Source organism: Netta rufina, assembly GCF_964035555.1.
Source record: "Netta rufina genome assembly, chromosome: 2".
Classification (NCBI taxonomy): Eukaryota; Metazoa; Chordata; class Aves; order Anseriformes; family Anatidae; genus Netta; species Netta rufina.
The window spans coordinates 135,504,339-135,524,609 of NC_140124.1; positions in this window are offsets into that span (position 1 = coordinate 135,504,339).

The following is a 20,271-nucleotide window of genomic DNA, read 5'->3' on the forward strand; positions in this document are numbered from 1 at the left end:
AGATTTGTTTTTGAAAAATTACTACCAACTTTGTAAACATTAAAATAGAAGCAATAAAGATGTGAAATTTCACACAGGGGATCTACAATGTTTGTATAATTATAAGCATATGGTTACTTTACATGAGGTCTCTGTTATACTTTTATTTACTAGTGCTTTGGGAAAACAGAGGTTCTCAAATTCAGTGTTTATTTACATGTATAGGGAATGTCACAATCCCCATTAACCTGTCATAATCTGTAATTCTGCTTCGGAGCCCCAGCTATATAAACTGAACCACCACTTTTATTATCATTTATGATTTGTTCGGCTACGCTGCTCACTCGGACAATTTCTCTTTTTTCTAAATAACGTGCGTGCCCTGCTGCCAGCTGCCAAATGGGAACGACTCACTGCCTAGGTGCCTGGGCAGCCTCACATGGCTAATTCCAGCTGCTGGGGGGCTAAAAACAAAAGGCGACAGTTTTGGTGCAGTTTTTGTCTCATCCGAGCTTGGTGGCACTTGCATTCATTGTTTTCTTTTCTGTCTGACTTTCCGCTAAGCCCTGAGCCCAGCCCCGGAGGATACTCAGCATTTCTGCTTTGGTGCTGAGTATCCGCGGTTCCTAATTTTGTAGGACACAAAAGGACCTCAGCCCTGGCAGGATCCAGCCCTCCATTTGTGGGCTGAATCATAATTTTTGTTGTCTTTAATACTTAGTGCCCATATGCCCAGCACTGCTTTCTGTTTCAGTGCAACGAGAGCAGGGACTAATACATGAATAACAGCTTCTGATCTTAGAAAAAAATGGGGAATAATTTGCAGACGTTTATTGCACTTTTCAATTCTGCATTAGGATACTTACAGATTTGAGAAATTAGATTTAGTTATGTGTGTGTGTGGGGGGGGGTGTTTTCTTCTTCCTCTTTTTTTTTTTTTTTTTTTTTTGTCCTGTTTTTTGGTTTTTCCCTTTGGTGAATACCCCAGCCGAGGCTTCCAGCTTTAGCTTTACGCAGGCTGGTGCTTTGAAATGATGTTCCCTGTCATGAACGATCCCAACCACACACTCTGCCTGCAGATTAACTGGGACATGCAGTAAATTCTTTTTTTTTTTTTTTTTTTTTTTTTTTGTAGAGAGGACTCCTTGAAAAAAAAAAAAAAATGCATCACTGCAGTTTGGCCTAACAGCACAAAGGAATTTATTTACATCCTTTCATTTTACGATTCCTTTCTGATTTCCCTCACTTCGCTCTCATCACTCCAGCCTTGCCAAGGGTATGTTGAGCATGGCAGCTGGGTTTTTCTACTTTCAGGCCCTGTCTATGCTGGGGACTTTAAGAAGTCCCAGTCATTATCCTGTTACCAGGACAGGTCCCTCAGCCCTGGGAGGTGTAGGGATGCAGCTTAGCAGAGACCTCAAAGACGTGGGTACCAGCCTCATCTGTACTCACACAAACTCAGCAGTTTCCCTGCATCTCTCCTTGTTTCTGTTTTTGCCTCTTCCCTCATTTCAACTTGGAGGAAGCCCCCCTGGAAGCACCTCTTTTCCAGGCAAAATTATAAAAGAGCTGTGGTGATGCCTGGGTGCCAGGAGCTGTGCTGCAGCTGTCCCCGAGCTGGGGGGCACAGGAAGGGAAGGCACAGATTGAATGAGCCCTGTGATGGTGACAGCTCTTGTAGTAATTCTACTGCTTTTTCCTCCTTTCTTTTTTATTCTGCTGGACTCCATCTCACCAAATGTCCCCCCAAGCTGAAAATTCTTTTCTTTTCTTTTCTTTTCTTTTCTTTTCTTTTCTTTTCTTTTCTTTTCTTTTCTTTTCTTTTCTTTTCTTTTCTTTTCTTTTCTTTTCTTTTCTTTTCTTTTCTTTTCTTTTCTTTTCTTTTCTTTTCTTCTCTTCTCTTCTCTTCTCTTCTCTTCTCTTCTCTTCTCTTCTCTTCTCTTCTCTTCTCTTCTCTTCTCTTCTCTTCTCTTCTCTTCTCTTCTCTTCTCTTCTCTTCTCTTCTCTTCTCTTCTCTTCTCTTCTCTTTTCTTCTCTCTCTTCTCTTCTCTTTTGTCCTCTCTTCTCCTCTCTTTCGTTTAAAAACCCACTGTTCCCATCCCAGATGCAGCAAGAGATAGGCACCAAAAGGGGCAGCCAGTGACCTTGCCCCTGGAAGCACCTTGTCCATGGGGCCATGAAGCTGTCCTTGCCCAGAGATGCTGTCCTGTCCCAAGCCAGGCACGGCATCCGCATTCTTTCTCCTTCCCAAATTAACTCAGTTATTTTGCTGAGTAAAAGAGGATTAAACAAGTAGTAAGATGTTATCATTAGAGGCTTCCTATTAAACTATTACTATAAATACTGGCACAGGGAGGACTCAGCTTCCTCAAGCTAAGCATGTTAACAGCTAATGTTTCCTTTAAACATTGCCCGCAGAACGCATTGGCTGACCCAAATGTTTATCGGCGCTACCCCTCGCAAAACCAGACCCGTTTATTTGAAGTCACTCCGACTGCTTTATATTTAGGGCGGCCGTGCAGTTACCTTCTACATAAAACTGCACCATTAAATGGATTCTCCAAACGATTTTCAACACCACGAAGGCGAAAGAATGATGCAAAGGACTGCTGAAGCTCAAAAAGAAGCTTTCACAAGGCAGAGCATGGCAAAACCCCCTGACCCATAGTGTATTTCGATTCCTTCTGTAGTTTAATTGTAATTTTGGATTCCCTTATTTGAAACACTTGCTCTGGGATTAATTAAATCAGCCGGTCTGATCCTGGAGCTACCGATACATACACTCAGCCTTTATTCTTTCCTAATGTAGGTTTTTTTTCTGCATATAGGGGTACTGGTAGCAAGCCAGAGAAATGCTAGCATGCTATAGCATAGCTTGCGTGAGCAAAGAGCATTCCCAGCAGCAGACTGAAAATATTAGCCCCTCCAGAAGCAGAAAACATGGGCATTGCTTTTACACTCGGTGTTTTATCAATGACAACTGAACAGCAGACAAGCCCTCTGGAAAGCCAGGCTGGAAATGCACCGTGCAGGTTCATCCCCTGCGCTCACTGTGGATGAAAAAGAGGAGAGATGCACAGTGTTTCAGGATGTGCTGGTCTGCCTCTGAATTTCCAGGGTCTGGAGAGATTTATCCATGCTGGGCCTGAGCCCAATGCCCTCTGAAGGCAAGGGGAGTCTTGGACAGGGCTGAGAGGTTTTGTTTCTAGGGTTATTGGGAACGAGCTGCTTCTGTTCAGCATGTGTCTCCAACATACGGGTAAGGGTTTAAGTGTGGCTCTGGCTGACATCCATGGGAGCTGTGGCTGCGGTGCCTTCCCCACATGCCGAGCATCCCACAGGTAACAGCCCACGTGCCTGTGTGGGAATTCCTTCCCAAAGCTGCACACTCGGTCTCTCCTCATTGTACAAGAAGACCAGGCAGTCTATAACTGCTAGGAACAGGCTGTCTGAAAGGTGTTTTATTAACTAAAGTTTGAGGAGAAAATGAAACTGAAAAGAATACGACTGCATATTAAACTACATGAAGTGGTCATGACAACTGGGGATCTCTGTATCATAAAATTTTAACAGCTGGATGCAATCAATGGGGATTTTCCTTTTTTTTTTTTTATTTTCCTTTTTCTTTTTTCTTTTTTGTTGAGCATAAAAAGAATAAGAGAAAAAAAAAAAAAGAAGAAGAAAAAAAAAGAAAAGCTTCATTTTACTCAGGCAAGCTATTTATTCCATTCAGCTTTCTCTGCTTAATAGCAGCAGTTGTCTTTCTTTCTCCACAAATCTAAGTCCTGCCCATGCCCTTACTATGCCATCCCTGAGGCAGGCATCCTTCAAGAGGAGGTGTTCAACAGAATCCCCCAGTATTTATTTGGAAAAGGGACTAAACCCCAAGGCAAGGCAATAGCAGTGCTTGGCTGTTTGGCAGGGCATCTTCTATTCCATCACCTGTAATCACAGCCCAGACTTTCCCTTATTACATTTATTTTGCTATAGCACCGCTTCCTTCTTGTTGATGTCAACACTGTCTTTGAGGTATCTTAAGAAGGATTTCACAGACTGAGCTTTATCAGAGCTATAGAAAAAGAGAGCATTGGCCAAAAAATAAAAATTAAAAAAAAATGTAGTGGGCTTCTTACCAAAAAATTAATGCATATGTTTAGAAAACAAGGCCAGAATTGTGTATAACTTACTGGAATCAGATTCCTTGATAGCTCCACTGAGGACTCCCTTATGCATTCAGGGAGCAACGGGATATTATTCAGCATAAATAAGTTTGATGGCTCTCAGTCTGACTTGTATGGGTTTGCTCAGGCAGCCTTAGGAACTCACATGTTTCCTCAGCTTGTCGTTATTTCCGTGTCTGTTAAAATGCAAACCAAGCTGAGACTTCTGCCTTGACATTCCAGTGTTTGCATTTCGATGTTTGTTTATTACGGTAACTTCACTCTTTGTTTACTGATTCCTCGTGAAACCTACCACAGCATCAACATATCCAAGGAAAAATCTTCAAAACCCGCAGAGATTTGCTTCTGGATGAAGCTTCCCAAGGAGAAGAGCAGACACCCGAGGGATTGAGCTCCTTGAGCTCCTGCGGGGACGCGGGGTGACGCAGGATGGAGCACCAGCAGCTTGCTAGGGCAGCACCTGGGCTAACCTGCAAAAAGAGCAAACAGCCTGGGAGATTTTCCCATTCAGCCTCCCAATGCCTTTGAAGGGTTACCCCAAATCTTGTTTTCCATGTTTCTCCCACGAAAGTCGTTTGGAAACCTTTATTGAATTAGAAGAGAGCTGCTGCTGAACTTTGGTGCAGGGAGGATGCTGCTGAGGTCCTGGGCAGATCTGGGTGCTGTGATCCACCACCACAACCAGGTTATCAGGGCCAAGAGCCAGGAGCATCCTTGGCACTCACAGCGGGGTCACACCACAGTGGCTTGGCTCAGGGACGCGTGCCGGGGGCCAGCACAAAGAAATAGGCAGCGAGGAGGCTTTGCCTTTAGCCCCTTGACAAACCGCTCCCTCTACTCGGGAGAACCACGGAGCATCACCACGCACAGCTCAGAATTCATTAAATTCAGTAAAAATATATATATATTATAATAATTATTAAAAAAAAAAAAAAAAAAAAAAAAAACACGCGACAAGTCTTCTGGGGAATAGGCTCAGCTGAAAACCCCGGTGATGCCGTGATGCTCCCACGCGTGGCAGCCCCACGGGTGGCGAATCTCGGGGGTTTGTCCCGGGGATGCCGAGCGGGTCCCGCAGCAGCCCGGGGCCGGGCCGGGCCGTGCCGTGCCCGGGGCGGCAGCGACACCTCGCGGCCCCGCGGCGTGGGGACCGGGCACGGGCACGGACACGGACACGGGGGGCTCCGCGCTGCAAACAGCCCCAGCGGAGCTGCCTGCACCGGGGGGACACGGAGTGAGCAGTAAGTTACAGAAAAAATAACATAAAATGTTAAAAAAGTCGAATAACCAATCTTGCACATGGCCAGGATGTAATGAAGAGATGCTGATGAAGGTGCTGATTAAAACAGTAGTAAATGCAAACTTCTTTATTATTTATTTTATTATTTTATTTTATTTTATTTTATTTTATCTTATTTTATTTTATTTTATTTTATTTTATTTTATTTTATTTTATTTTATTTTATTTTATTTTATTTTATTTTATTTTATTTTATTTTAATCTACTTTACCTCGCTTTGCTTTGTTTTACTTTACTTAACTTTACTGTACTTTACTTTACTCTACTCTGCTTCACTATTTTTCTTTCCTGGGGTGAATATATATAGGGAAACAGCTGAGGTGCCCAGAGCTGACAAAACCTCTGGCCTGCGGTGTGCTCATTTCTGTGCCCAAAGCAGCAGCAACCAGGCTGGTTTTCACGCATGATGCAAGCCTTTTGCACTGCAAGGATATGCCAGCAACACCACCAGAGATATGAAGCAGCCACAGAGAGCAGGCGAGGTGAAGAAACGAGAAGGTGGCTGTAGAAACAATGGGCATCCAACCTGGAAATCACAAGCACCACCTCACAGCACAGGGGACTGATGAGATAAAAGCTTTTCCCAGAAAAAAAAAAAAAAAAATGAAGAGGAGAAAAGCAGGGCTATGAAAAAGTGATAACTATTTTCTCTCCAAAGAGCCACGCTTTTCCTTGGACTCGAAGCTTGATTTATAAACCAAGCAAGAGCTCTGCATGGGATTACCCTCTCGCAAAGGGAGAATTGGGAAGAATTGGGAAGTCTTGAGAGCACGGCTGGGATGCACAGCACCCATATGCCTGGAGGTGCCCACAGGAGCTGTGAGTTGTACTGACACAGCACCCTATCCACTGGAGCATCCTCAAGGGCACGGCTGCAGGATTTCCCTGTGGCACCCGAGCCCTGCTGGCTGCTCCTTGGGAAGGTTTCCTCTTGATGTAGAAGGGCCTTTTAATATTATTTTTTTTTCTTTTCAAGCATTCATGTACATTTTGTCCTTTCGGCTTGCTGATAAATGTAGCAGTCTGCTTTCCATTTTCACAATGTGTTTTGCCCACGAACTTAATCTTCCCATCAGATGTTGAGAGCTGCAGACGCACTTGGAAAGCTCTCAGCTCACATGCGCTGCCCCAGACCACACCTTTTCCTTGAGGAATTCCCAGGCTTTCAACTTGAGACTGTGATCTCGGTAAACCCTCGTCTGTGATGTCTGAATATTTGCAATGCTTCTCATTGTTCGGGACTTAGCAGCGGCCAAGTGCACGGGGCAGCTTGCCATTCACCGGCAGAAATGTGCCGGGCTTCCTCCAGTGCACCGGCCCCGAAGCAATTTGCAGAAGGGCATTTCTCTTAAAAACTCTCACTCTGGGCATGAGAGACAGTCTTAAAATTGTGCCTGGGCTCCTCGGTGCTTCCTAAGCTCTGGCAGAAGGCAAGGGATAGCCTGGGAGTTGCAGTGAGAGAAAAAAACCCACGGTACATAAATAAGATTTAAGACTAACGGAGCTGTAAGAACAATAATTGCAGAGCTCCACGCTGGTAAACTTTTATCGCACAATAATACACACGGAACCAGCAGAGAGAGGCTCTGATTTCTTTGCCTGAGCATACGAAGTACCACACATTTATAAAAGCACCATTCCGATTCTGTTATGCTGCTCGGAATGTGTTTGAAAAGCACATTAAAGTGTGGGGAAGTGTCCAAAAAAGTTGGATTGGTCTGTTTTATGACTGACAGGAAAGGCCAAGCAATTATCTGAACTCCTGATGGGACAATTTTGTTCAGATGTATTTTGGGGTCAGGAGGCAAGGATTTCATCAGAGAGAGTTCTCCAGATTATGAAACGTACAATGTGTCCAAAACAAGGTCTGAAGTTGATTAGACGTAAGTATTCAAAAGGAAATGATTTACATGACAGCACTGAATGTATTGTCCTCTCAGTAAGATCCGACCCAGCCATGCTGAGATAACTCATTTATGAAATAGGACTTGCGGACCTGGCTAGGAGACTTTTTTTTTTTTTTTTTTTTCCTTTTTCCTTATAGTGCTTTGCAGGGAATTAGTATATAAATCTTTGTGGACCAGGTGAAAATATAGGAATGGTTCCTCAGCTGGTGGAAATCAGCGTGACTCCACCAACCAGGCTGAGGTACATCAGCAGAAAGTTGAGGACGTGGTTTCTAGGTGTGCTAAAAGTCACTGCTATGTTTGTCACGGCCACGGGGCACGCAGAGCCCTCTTGGGAGAGGCTTCTGGAGCTGGAAGAGATGGTGCTGGTGTCTCACGGGGCTTTGCCATGAGGAAAGGCTGCAATTTGCACCAGCAGCCAGCCAGAGGATGGAGCAGGATCGTTCCACTCTCCTGGGCTGCCTCTTTACCTCAAGTAAAGATGTAGTCAGAGTCTTCTTAGGGAACGACTGCATAAAAGACATAAATAAATAAATACCTAAGCCATCCTACATGTTCTCTTCCTCCTTCTTTTTCCTATCCCTTTTTATGTATTTTCATGGACAAAGCTGCCTATTTGCAAGTATTTTATCCCCAGTGTGCTTAAATGCTGTTGTTTATTTCTACGGCTTTTGCATTTTTATCTTTAAATCCTGGCACGCATATTTCTCTGTGAAATACTGAGAATGAGCATTTTGAAATTCAAACAGGTTCGCCTTTGTGAGCTTTCTCCTTACAGGTGAGATCCCTTTCTCACACCTTCTTAGAGGGCTTTGCAAAGGTCCCTCATGCTTTTAGCAAGACAGGCTCGATTTCTCCAGAAGATTTACGATGAGTCACAACTTAATCAAGGAACCCAGAAAGATTCATTTTTCATACAACTTGTACAGCATCATCACCTGGGAGGCTCGGTCCTAGTAAATCTTCCTGGCATACCATGAAGGGTGATCCCGAATTTTCAGAGGCTCCCCAAATGCAAACTGAAGGGACACGCTGCTTTATGTCTCCTTCCAAGCCGAAAAGAAATATGTTTGTGAAATAAGCCCTCTATATGGTAATTTAATTTGTGGCAGATGTGCCCAGCGGTGATGACATCACCCCAAAGCAGGTCTTTTCTCCTTCTCCACTCCCCCCGCCCAGCTTCACAGGAAAGATGCAGAACGTAAAGGGATTTATCAGGTGTCTTTTCAAAAATGTGCTTTATATCCTGAAGTGCCTCGGCGAGCTGGTTTTCCTAGGTAAAAACAGCTGTGGGCTCAGGATCGGGCCAGGCAAACGGAGAAAAGGACTGCACAAAGAATTTCCAGTAAGCATGGATGTTGTGGGTAGGTGGAATAAAATCAAATATGCATCTCATTTGTCTTTAAGCATGTGTTTCCTCTTGCTTTTCATCTGAAAGTGAATTCGGCGCTGGATTTACCAGCAAGAGACTGTCTCTGGCTGATAAACCAAGCTCCATCCGTTTAATCATCGCCGGCCCTGCCGAGACAGCCAGCGCAGTTGTAATGTGTCAGCTCCCCCAGTGGTTTTGGTTCTCTGCACACCCCTCCTCAAAATCTGCACCTGCTGCCAAGTTCACACAGCATCGGTTAACGTTTGTCACCGTGCCCAAGGGTTTGGTGTCCAGGACCAGGGCTGCCTGGGGGAGGTAGGTATCTCTGGGGAGAACTAAACCGAGGACTGAGGTGGGATTCAGAGTCCAAAGTCCCAATTTACTTGGATTTTAGGTGGCCAAGATCTTGCCTCTATTTCATACCAGAAGAAATTTATTAGGCAGAAGAAACGCGGGACTTTGCCATGTAGCATGCAGAAAGGGTTTTTGGAGCATGCTTTTGCAGATGTAGCATGCAAGGGATTTTGTTTTAATTCTCTGCAGTTGTGTGCTAAAGGATCCCAGGGTGGCTGAGGCTGGCAGGGCCCTCTGGAGCCACCCGTGCCCAAGCAGGGACACCCAGAGCAGGGTGCCCAGCACCACGTCCAGGCGGCTGCTGAAGGGCTCCAAGGAGGAGACCCCACAGCCTCTGGGCAGCCTGTGCCAGGGCTCCGTCACCCGCACAGCACAGAAGGGCTCCTGGTGCTCAGGGGGAGCCTCCTGGTGGCCAGGTTGTGCCCAGGGCCTCTTGTCCTGGCACTGGGCACCACTGCACACAGCCTGGCTCCGTCCTTCCTGCTCCCTCCCCTCAGGGATGTACAGACAGTGATGAGATCCCCTGGGCCTCCTCTTCTCCAGGCTGAGCAGTCCCAGCCCCTTTCCTTCTAGGAGAGCTGCTCCAGGCCCTCCATCATCTTCATGGCCCTTTGCTGGACTCTCTCCAGAATGTCCAGGTCTTACTATTGGGAAGCACACTAGAAGTACTTCAGTCTTTTCCACTGTGGTGTCACAGACAAAAATTCAGGGATCCCATGGCACAGGGCACTTCTCTAGCCTGGTTGTGTGAGGGGACATTCAAGATACACCATCACCTTAGCATAGGGACACCCATCACCCAACCTGCTCCCATCCACACAGTGGAAAACCCCCTCTGCTTTCACCACCCAAACCCCACAGCTGCAGGGGAAAAAATAAAATCTTCCTGCAGTGCCTGCACTTTTTTCTCTTTAAATATCAGCAGCCAGCAATGAGCACAGTGAGTGCCAGAGACAAGAAATGGTTGTTGGAGGGCGAGTGCCAGCACCATCAGCGTGGTCCCACTGGCTCCTGCTGGACCCCCCCCTAGCCCTGCTTGGGGGGTGCCAGGCACTGCCAGCATCCTGATTTTGGGGATGGAATGGGTTTGGGGAGCACTGAGAGCTGTGCTGACCATGCTGGGGGGCAGAATTTGTCCAGAAATAGGCATATTTCAGCAAAGAAAAATAGATTAGGACAAAATTATTTTTTACTGTAGCCATTTAGGTCTTGGCTTTGTGCAAATTGTTTCAAGCCATTGCCTTTTGCTAGGTGGGTCAGTGGGCCAAATCCGATGATAAATACAAAACTCTGAGATCATTATTCCCTCCTTGGATTTTAACTGATGAAAAGCTCTGTTCTGTTTGGCTGGGCTGCGGTCCAAAGCCCGGTGACCACCCTGCTGCAGCAAAATGCTGAATTAAGTTATTCTCGAAAAACTAAAACGTCGCCGGGACTTTTGCTGATAGGAAACAGATAAAGTCCACCAGGTCTCGTTCCTTAATATTTTGTGCCCTTGCAATCATCTTCCTCCAGGCTTGAAAAACCTCTTGCTGTCCAATAATGTAACAGCCAAGGTGTTAGGGAACACCACTGATTTTTGCTCTGGGGTTTTGTTCCTGGAAGGCAGGAAGAGCCTGGACACTGTGGGCAAAACACAGCAGGACAGGGCTTAGTCCTGCCTCAGCATTAACCAGAAAACATGTTTCTCTGCTGCTTGCAAGTGCCCACCAAAACCTAGGTTGAAGCATCATCCCCACAGGTGTTAGCAGCATGGACTGGACCTTGGTTAAACTCATGCTTTTCTTCTGTAGGTTATAATTTGGGGCAGGAGCTGAATGTATTTTCAGAGCAGGTGCAACTTGTAGGCTTATCGTTCAACTCCACCTTTCTCCTGATTCCAAGCGGGGATGAGCATTTCGGGACAAAAAGAGAGCCAAGTCCCTCAGACACATCCACCTCCACGGCAGTAGGTGAAACTTGCTTTCCAGGAGAATTCCCAAGCACGTTATGGCAAATTTCCCCAAACCTGCTGCAGCTGCGCTGGCGGCGGGCCAGCAAGCTGGAGGCAGAATGGAATTGAATATCGAGGTGCAACGTACATAGCCCAGAGCTACCAGCACCAGAGGCTCTGCCCCGGGTGCAGCAGTGGCAGAAGGAGTGCGTGGGGACAGGGATGGGGTGAAGCATCCCTCACCATGTGGGGAGGAGGAGGTAGCGATGGAGATGGTGCCTGGCTGCCCAGCATGTGCTAGGACACCCCTTGGAGGAGCCAGCTGGACTCGGATGTTAGCATCCTACAGTCTCAGGAATTGGTAAGGAAACATTAAAAGAGGGCAATCAGAAAGTGTAGCAAAAACTAATTGTCTCTTCTCCTGTGAAGAATGACAAAAACCCTGAGCACCAGGAGCCCTTCTGTGCTGTGCGGGTGACGGAGCCCTGGCACAGGCTGCCCAGAGGCTGTGGGGTCTCCTCCTTGGAGCCCTTCAGCAGCCGCCTGGACGTGGTGCTGGGCACCCTGCTCTGGGTGTCCCTGCTTGGGCACGGGTGGCACCGGCTGGCTCCAGAGGGCCCTGGCAGACTCAGCCACCCTGGGATCTGTGATTCCCCACCCAGGAGGGTATCTGTGACCTTTCCTTCCCTGCAGCAGCAACCTGTCCTGGTCTGGGCATAACAATGTCCCTCCATTTTCCTACTTCTCTTCAGGGTCTACATGTTAACATCAAACCTGTCTTGAATTGAGGAGAATGATTTTTCCCTTGAAATGACAACAGTTTTACATGTGACAGGCAGGAGGTGGTGATACTCACCTTGACCATAGCGGGCCTTTTGGATCCGTCCCTCATGAGGTTCTTGTCAGGCCAGCTGAGAAATGCAGCCCAGATGAAGTCATTAGTCGCTGGGTGCACAAGTGGCTGAGAAACATGCTGAACTTATCACCGTTTGCCATCGAACTGAAAATTCTTTTTTAATGGGGTCACCCGGGGTCTGTCCGGGGCCTGTTTCTGTTTGATATTTTCATTGGTAACTCGGATAATGGAATAAAGTATGCTTATAAAATCTGCCCATCACGCTAAGCCAGGAGGATTGCGAGCGCATTGGGGCCCAGGATTAAAATTCAAAATAGCTCTGAAAAATCGGAGAGGTTTTCCAGAATCAACAAATGGAACCAGATAGAGACATGTGTAAAGAGGTCAAGAGGGCTCGTGCTGAAACAGGGGGTGGTTGGGTGTATGGCAAAAGAGACCTGGGAGCTGCTGTGGAGTGAGCACGGACTGGGTGACCACAGCAGCACCCAAGGGTGTACCCATGGGATGGGAAAGGCAAGAGCTGGGTGGTAGCTTCATGGTGGTGGGAACATCCTGGCTCTAATGCTGTGTTCAGCATCGCCTTTTTAGAAAGATGCAAACAAAATAGAAAGCCTGGAGAGACCAACAGGGGTGCTAAGAGGTTTATAAAACCTGACCTGTGAGGAGGGGTTGACAGAAGTTGGGGTTGTTTGGTCTAGAGAAGATGGATGGGGCTGGAGAGAGCAGGATCACAGCCTTCAGAGGTTACTGTGAAGAGGGTGAAGATCAGTTCCCTTGATGTTTAGTAAGCGTGGGACAAAGAGTAGTAGGTTTAATTGGAAGCAGAGGAGATTTAGGTCAGATATGAGGACAAATCACCCAACTATAATCAAAGATTAGCCCAGGAGCAGGCTACCTACATGGGCTTGGGGACCACAGCCATTAGAGGTTTTTAACAATCTCAGGTACCTGAAGGCAGCAGTGGAGCTCTCCTCTAAAGCCTTACTCCTGAAGGTTAAGCAGATCTGGTGCTTGGAAGAGGCTCTCAGGAACCATCTAACACCACAGTACTGACGTTGGAAATTGAGTCAGTCTCCACAATGCTGTCCCTAATTAAAGTGCTAAAAAGTGAAATACCAAAGCTGCAAATGGCAAAGGTAACCGTGCTTCTTTGTACATCAGACCAGTTCTACACTGGTACCTCATTGTACTTCTATTTCCCTACTTTTTTCCTTGCAAGACAGCCTGTGATAAAGTGTGCTTTAAAAAGCACGCAGTTAAACAAGACATGCAATCTGCTTGCTATTATAGATCCTGCCTCGAGCCATGAATCAGTGCCTCTTCCCCACGACAGTCCTGGGTTATTCGAGCATATAGGTTTGTGTTCTAGGAAACAGTAAAAATTGTCTCCTCAATGATAAATAATTGCTTCTCCTTTAGAAGCACTTGTTATCACCTCCTCGAACTGAATATTTTTAGTACTAGCAAAGTATCTTCTTTTCAGCTCCCTGGAGACATCTGCTCTCCATATGGCCGACTTGCCACTGCTTACACAGCCTGTTTCTGGGAAGGAGACTCCTGATATGACAAATTGCAATTATTTCCAGCTCCTCGAACCCTTCACTAGTTCCTGACTCATGTAATCGAGCTTAAAGAATTCTGCACAACCTTACATTTTTTTAATCGCTCTCGGCGACGACGTTCGTGTCACATTGCTTCTGCTGTCAGCGAGCTGCCCTTGGAGCATCAGGTGCTGAGCCCACCTAGGGTGTATCATCCCCAGGGATACTTCTGCTCCCCCACAGCCCCTCTGATCCCCTGCAGGAACCCATGGGAAACATCACAGTGGCACCATCCTGCTGGCCTTGCTCTGGCCCCTCTGAAATGCCCCAGTGCTGTGATCCACGCTGGATCCCATTGCTGTGCTGCTGCTTTCTGTGGTTTCTAAACCTTGTGCTCTGGAGCGAAGTCTTATTCTGCCATCACATGGTGGGACCATCTTTTTTTTTGGCCACTTTGGCAGCAAATGCCAGAGTATGGATCAAGAGCTGAAAGATAATGTATTGTGCTTATATCTATAGTTACCTCTTATTCCCTGGGGTACCCTGTGATGTATGCGTACTCTCTGATCTCACACTGTAAAACACATGCACTATTCGAATGTATTTCCTCGTGCCTTGCTGCAGGAGCTGTCAGTTTGAATCTTTATAGAAGTAGTTACAGTAAAAAGAGACACAAAGCTATGTCAAGCAATTCGTTCAGCACAACGAAACGATACTGCAAATAGCAGCGGAGGAAAACCTCACAGCTGATATTTGAAGGGCAAGACCTTCATAAAGATTTAGTGGGCAGTGCTGGATACTAATACCTTTCGCTCTGGATATTTATTTATTTTAATAAGTCAAAGCACCTGCTTTCCTTCTGCACTATCAGAAATCAAGGAGCTGCCACGCAACCGATCACAAAAGCCTCATTTGGGGGAGAAGCTCTGCCAAAGCCCCTCTGGGCTGCAGGGATTTGGGCAGCACTCGTGTCAGAGCAGCATGTAATGCTGAGCCCCCACGGCACCCTCTGCCATTCCTTGTACAGAAACAGTGCTGATTTCAGCTTGAAAATCTGATGCTTGGAGCTTTCTGCATGCTATCGTTCCCAAGAAATATAGCTGAAACTCCAAGGGTATAATACATGGCCATGAGAAACTCATACAGCCACGCTATCTTTTCTATAATATATATTATATCCTTCTTAATTAGAAATAAGAGAAGTAATTATTTTGGCAGCTGAGTGCCACATATGAAATTCTTGGAGAAAAGTACTCTGGATTGCACTGAAAATACTGTGGACAAAGTAAAAGCAGAATAGCAAAGGTGAAGAATAAAACCTAGGGGGAAAAAAACAGTGTTTTTGTTAAATTTTTGGTTAGTGAGAAACTAGCCTACCTGTCTTTTTATCCGCTAAGTAAGACATATGGGACACAGATTTTGTTTCTTGCAAATTAAAGTAACATGTGGACTTGCTCTTTTGAGTGAGTTCAGAAATCTGTGCTTTATGGATATGCAAATAAATTCTGCACACGAGGCAGCATACAGGGCACATTCAGCAAGCACGACACCGCTTAGCTCCTGCACATACGACAGTTTCTGCAGTTAAACAATATCAAAGGCATTGGCAACTCATGGCATCATTAAGGACCTAAAGGGCAGAGATGTGTCAAACTCTGTGTGCTGCTTTGTCTCAGCCTCTCCTACACCCAAGGTTAGAGCAGGACAGTTCAGCAGCGTGTTCCCCACTCTGAGCCACTGCCAACACTTTTTTTAATGGGATTAAATTTTGCCTTGTTACTGTACAGACATATTTTAAGTGTGCTTGGCCATTCATTTGGAGTAGGATTCTCTTTCGCTGAGCTATTATCCTGGATTTGTGAATAGCAAAGTCTTTATTTCATTACTCATCATAATTCTTCTCCTTGGATTTATCCAATTAGTGGTAGAGCTAATAGAAGGAGAAGCAAAGTGGGTAATTTAGATCCACTAAAACTTTTTAAAGCTTTTCCCCTCTGTTAGTATCTCTACCAGTAATTGAATAAATACTGGGAGGAGTACAGCCTTTTGACGTATGTTTAATTAAAAAAAAATACTAAATAAGCAATAAGCAGAGGAACTCTCCAGAGCTGCCACCCTGCCTTGCCGAAGCAGAAGGAGGTTTACAGATGACAGCAATACCAACCACAGCTAAACCAAGGCATGGGCTGTTCAGGGAGAGGACTCAGTGGCTGGGGATGGGGATGGAGAGATCTCTGCCAAACTGGGGCCCTGGCATTTTCTGCCCTGGGCAGTAGAGCATCAGGGATCACCACCCCGAACCGAGCCATTCTCGGGCCACGAAGCAGGTGGCAATCACAGCTACGGCACACCTTGTATCTTGTAATGTTGCTCTGCACCTTGTATCAGCCGGAGACAGATCTGTCCCAGCACTGCAGTGCCACTTCATCCTCCAGGACCAGCATGGGGCCTGGGCTGAAGTCCTCAGCAGGAGGGAGCAGTGCACACCTGGGTCAGGCTAAGGGGGTCGGGCAGGTACAGCTCATATCCCGGCACTGGAGGATACCAGCAGCATGCTGCAGCTCTGCAATTGCTGCAATCTTTATAAAAACCATGCAACAGGGCAGTTTCTGCACTACCACAGACACTAAGTCTTACCCAAGGCTTGTTAACCACCGTAAAACGTCCTCCACCGTATTTTTGTGAGCACTCAGCTGTGAACGTCTCAGGAATGGGAAACTGCACCTCTTGGTTCCTGCAATTGTTCAGTGGGGCAAGTCCCTCACTTGCTTAAACGTGGATTTATTAAGGACTTGATTCTGGTCTGATTTCACAGCTACATAATTCCACCGCTATGAAGTTGTCCCAAATGACTTTTAAATGCAACACATGAACGTGGAAAAATTAGGAGGATTGCCAAAATGTGCCTGGGGAGAGCATTCTTAGATTTGTTTCTGATGTAGAAGATGGAGCACAAAGCCTGATTCTGCCCTCTCGAAGAGTGGTGGCAGCCAGGAGTGAAGACGTCACAGCTGCACTGGTAAATAGGAGAGGAAAATTAAGACAATGGCTTTTATCACTGATGGGCATTTTCATTCTAGTTTCGTTCCAAAACCCTTTAAATTTCTCTGGACCAAGCATGACCATTAGTGACTAATTGTGCTTTGTAATTAAGCAGGGTCATTCATCTACCTCTCATATAGGGCCCAGGCCAACGCCGACAAGGCCTGTACTTCTAACAATGACCGCACCGCTTCCAGCCCAAAAGCCACTATTGGTAGAATTAAAAGAAATTTATGGCAAAAATTAAAACATTTATATTTTAACATCTCCAGACTTTATTAGGTGTTCTTTATACAGTCATCTGGTATGTTTAAAGAGTGAGCAATCATATAAAAGGAAATATGGTCATAACTGATTGAAGTAATAAAACCCTGAAACTAAATAACATCTCATAACTCATTACACAGCATATATTAGATTTCATTACATCAGTATATGACTTAGTAGTAAATTCTCCTGTTGGTCATAAACCTCCAAAGTGTTGTCATCCTGAAAAATGAAATTAAAAAAGAGAAGACAATGCCAGGACGCTCTGGTGGTGCTTGTACTGTTACGGCACAGCCCCACCTGCCGTCGGGGCCAACCAGCCTCGGTGGGATGGGTAAGGGACATCGGGGAACCAGGCCACCAGCGCACGTCACCCCATGGAAATGCCAGCACAGGAGCTTCCTAAACCCTCCCCTCTTCCTGAGGGTCAAGCATCTCCCAACAGTTGAGTTGCTGAGGCCTGAAGGCTCTTCAGGACACCGGTGCCTTCTGCTGTCCTTCAGAGCACGCCCCATGAGACCCGTGCCCCGCTCACGGGTGGGGAGGAGAAAAACAGGGCTCGTTCCCAACACGAGGTCTCCCATGCCCTGCTCCTCCCCTCCTCCATTTAACAGTTTATAATTACAGAGCACCCGATCAGCAGCTGTGCTGCTCGCAACATCTGGGAGATCTTAAGGCAGATCCTGCTCCAAGCTGCACTGATGTAATTGTTTTGCTGGGTGAAGGATGATAACTCTCCCCACGTGTGTATATACGCTCCTTCAAAATAATCCAATGGTTTTTTTGAAGCTCGCTTATGTCAACACGCGCTTTATTGTGTCTTATGTGTTTTTAAAGTGCTGGATGGGAGCAGCTGGAGGAGAAGTCCCCTTTCAAAGCACACCTCCTCTCGATCTCCTTGACACAGTTTGTTGAATCGCTGCGAAGCATCGAGGCTTCAGTGGCTGGTTTGGAGGTGTCTGGCCACAAAGCAGATCCACGGGGTGAGATATATGTATTTAAAGGCAAGTATAAGAATGAAACAAATAAATTTCCCAGTGCCCTAGGGGTGGAAATGGCTACTCGCCTCCTTTCCACAAGAAAGCTCACAACCAGGTAAGGAGGAGGCTGGGCAAAGCTTGGCACTCTGTATCCTAAATCTTGCACCAAAAATCCACCCTGGGGACCAGCTGCAAACCTACAAGCTGTCCTGCAGAAGCTGCTCCCAGCAGAAGCTGTCTTCCAGGGGTGGGCAGCAGACAAGCCGCACAACGATGCTCCTTAAGGCAAGCTGGGTGGATCTGGGCTACCACACAGAAACTTTATACTACAGATATGAAACACGTGTCATAATTGTATCGCCAGTCATATAATGGGAGTAGCAGTGTCTTTAAACCAGCTGTAGCTCTGGAAGGAAATATGCTTTGTTGGATTTTCCCAGAATTTCTTTTATTCTGTATTTTGCAGGGGGAGGAGAAGGCATCGCTGCCCCGCTGCAGACTCAGGTCCTGATTCTGCCCTGCCGCAGTGCAAGGATTTCGAGGCAGCGCCTGAATAAAGCTCAGAAATGCTGATCTCACCTCTCCTCTGGTAACTCAGTGCTTGCAATGCACAGAGCAGAGCTGAGCCAAGCCTCACCTGGCAGCAGCACGCATTTTGCTTTTTATCAGAGCCACCTCCACACTCCTGTGACAGTCTCGTTAGCTCTAATAGCCAGGCTGGGCTCTGAGCATCAGCGCAGGCCCATGGAAAATTAAAGGAGCTTTCCTCCATCTTCTTCGGCATGAGAACGCAGCTGAGGATCTTTCAGCGTTTGGAGGACTTTTGGTCAATTGAAGCAAACCAAACATACCTAGATGCTTTTACGGCTGTTTCAGAGCCCTGTCTTTTTTAAGCTAATACTCCACCAGGGAGCACAGCTCGCAGACAAAAGCCGTCTGAAGTGCCTCGAAGAGATCTGAGCCTTGGGCTCTGCACTTTGCTGCTTATAAGCAATCATTTCAATCTGCCGGGCCGCGGCGGGAGTATGAGGCTTCATAAAAGGGCTTAGGTGTTGTAATACTGAGCACAGCAGCGTTTCGCTGGGTGTCTCGCTCTCCAGCCTCCCCGTGCAGTCCAGAAGATTTAGACACAAAGAACCAGATCCGCGCAGGCCAGCAGGGAACCACTTTAGGAAACGCTGAAGAGAGCACAGCCCAGCTGTGCTGAGTGAGGTGCCTCTTTCTGATCAGGTTTCAAGCCCCAGCTCCCTTCCCAGAGTAGGGGCTGAAGCAGCACACACTCATAAAACAGCAACAGCAATTAGAGCACTTGCTTAGGCTTTGGAAGGGAAAGATGCAGGTCTCCTCTTTCACTGCAGAGATGTGAATTCCCCAGTCCCAGACCCACGGTGCGACTATTGGGGTATCCTCCTGAAGCCCCTCTGGAAACAGATGAGGTCGGGCCAGGGGAGATGGACACCAATCATCCCTGAGCACTCTGGCAGCAGGACAGACAGCTTGGGCACCTTTCTGACACAGTTTGATGGGTAAGACTCTGATATCCTTTAGAGAAGACTGAAGTCTCAGCAAGCGCCACGAACTGGGGTTCCCAGAGTTAAGCCACACAGGTGTCACCCTCTCTGGTGGCCTGCAAAACACCAGCTTTTTGTGAAGAAAAATGAATCGAGCTCATGGCCTGCCAGCATGAACTAACGTTAAGTCACTAGTGACTAGAAGGTATCGAGGTGGTCTTCTCCAGGCTTGCTATGAGAAGCCACCTTGCCAGGAAAGCAGAAGCCAAAGTGATTTCTGGCACCCCAGCTTATCAGACCAGCCTGACACCTATTCCAGCACCACCAGCGCTGAGTTCCTGGGCAAGCCAAGATCTGTTCAACACCGCAGCATTTACATAACTTTACTTGAGGAAACTTGCACCTCTGCACAGCCTGCAGAGGAGTTTGGGGAAACCGAGCTCTGGGATCAGGCCCAGTTCTCCAACGGTACTTAGATACTAACCCAAACAGTTTACAGTGGAGATAGTCGCCTAAATATTTTCCAAAATCTCAGTCCTTTGGGCCTTAGACTAGCTGGAAAAGAGGCTGAGAAGTGAAGTCACTCAAGGCACTCAGCTGCATACCAGGAGGGACACCGAGTTCCAGCTCTGGTCTCACCCCAGAGCAGCGGTGGTGCAGGTTGCATCTCCCTGCCCTGCCCTGCGAAGTTTGCCCTTACCACGGCCAAAATTTCAGCCCACGAAAGCTGATGGCACAACAGCACTGCGGTGAAACCCTCTGGATAATCTTTGACTTCTGCTACCTAGAGAGAAAACGCTTCAAGTAGGAATGTGTTTAGCAAAATAACGCTAAAACAGTTCCATCGCAATGACAAGCATGATGTTTCATCAAAATTCTTAGGAGATTTGTATCTGCTGCAGCTCTCCTTTGGATGGGAGTTGGATGTAAAACAAGCATATGTTTCTCGTTACAGAGCTGCAGAAAAATCCATTGTTTCTTGGTTGACTGATGTGAAATTTAAAGAAATCGGTCTGCCATAACAAACACGATCTTCAGCAATCAAAAC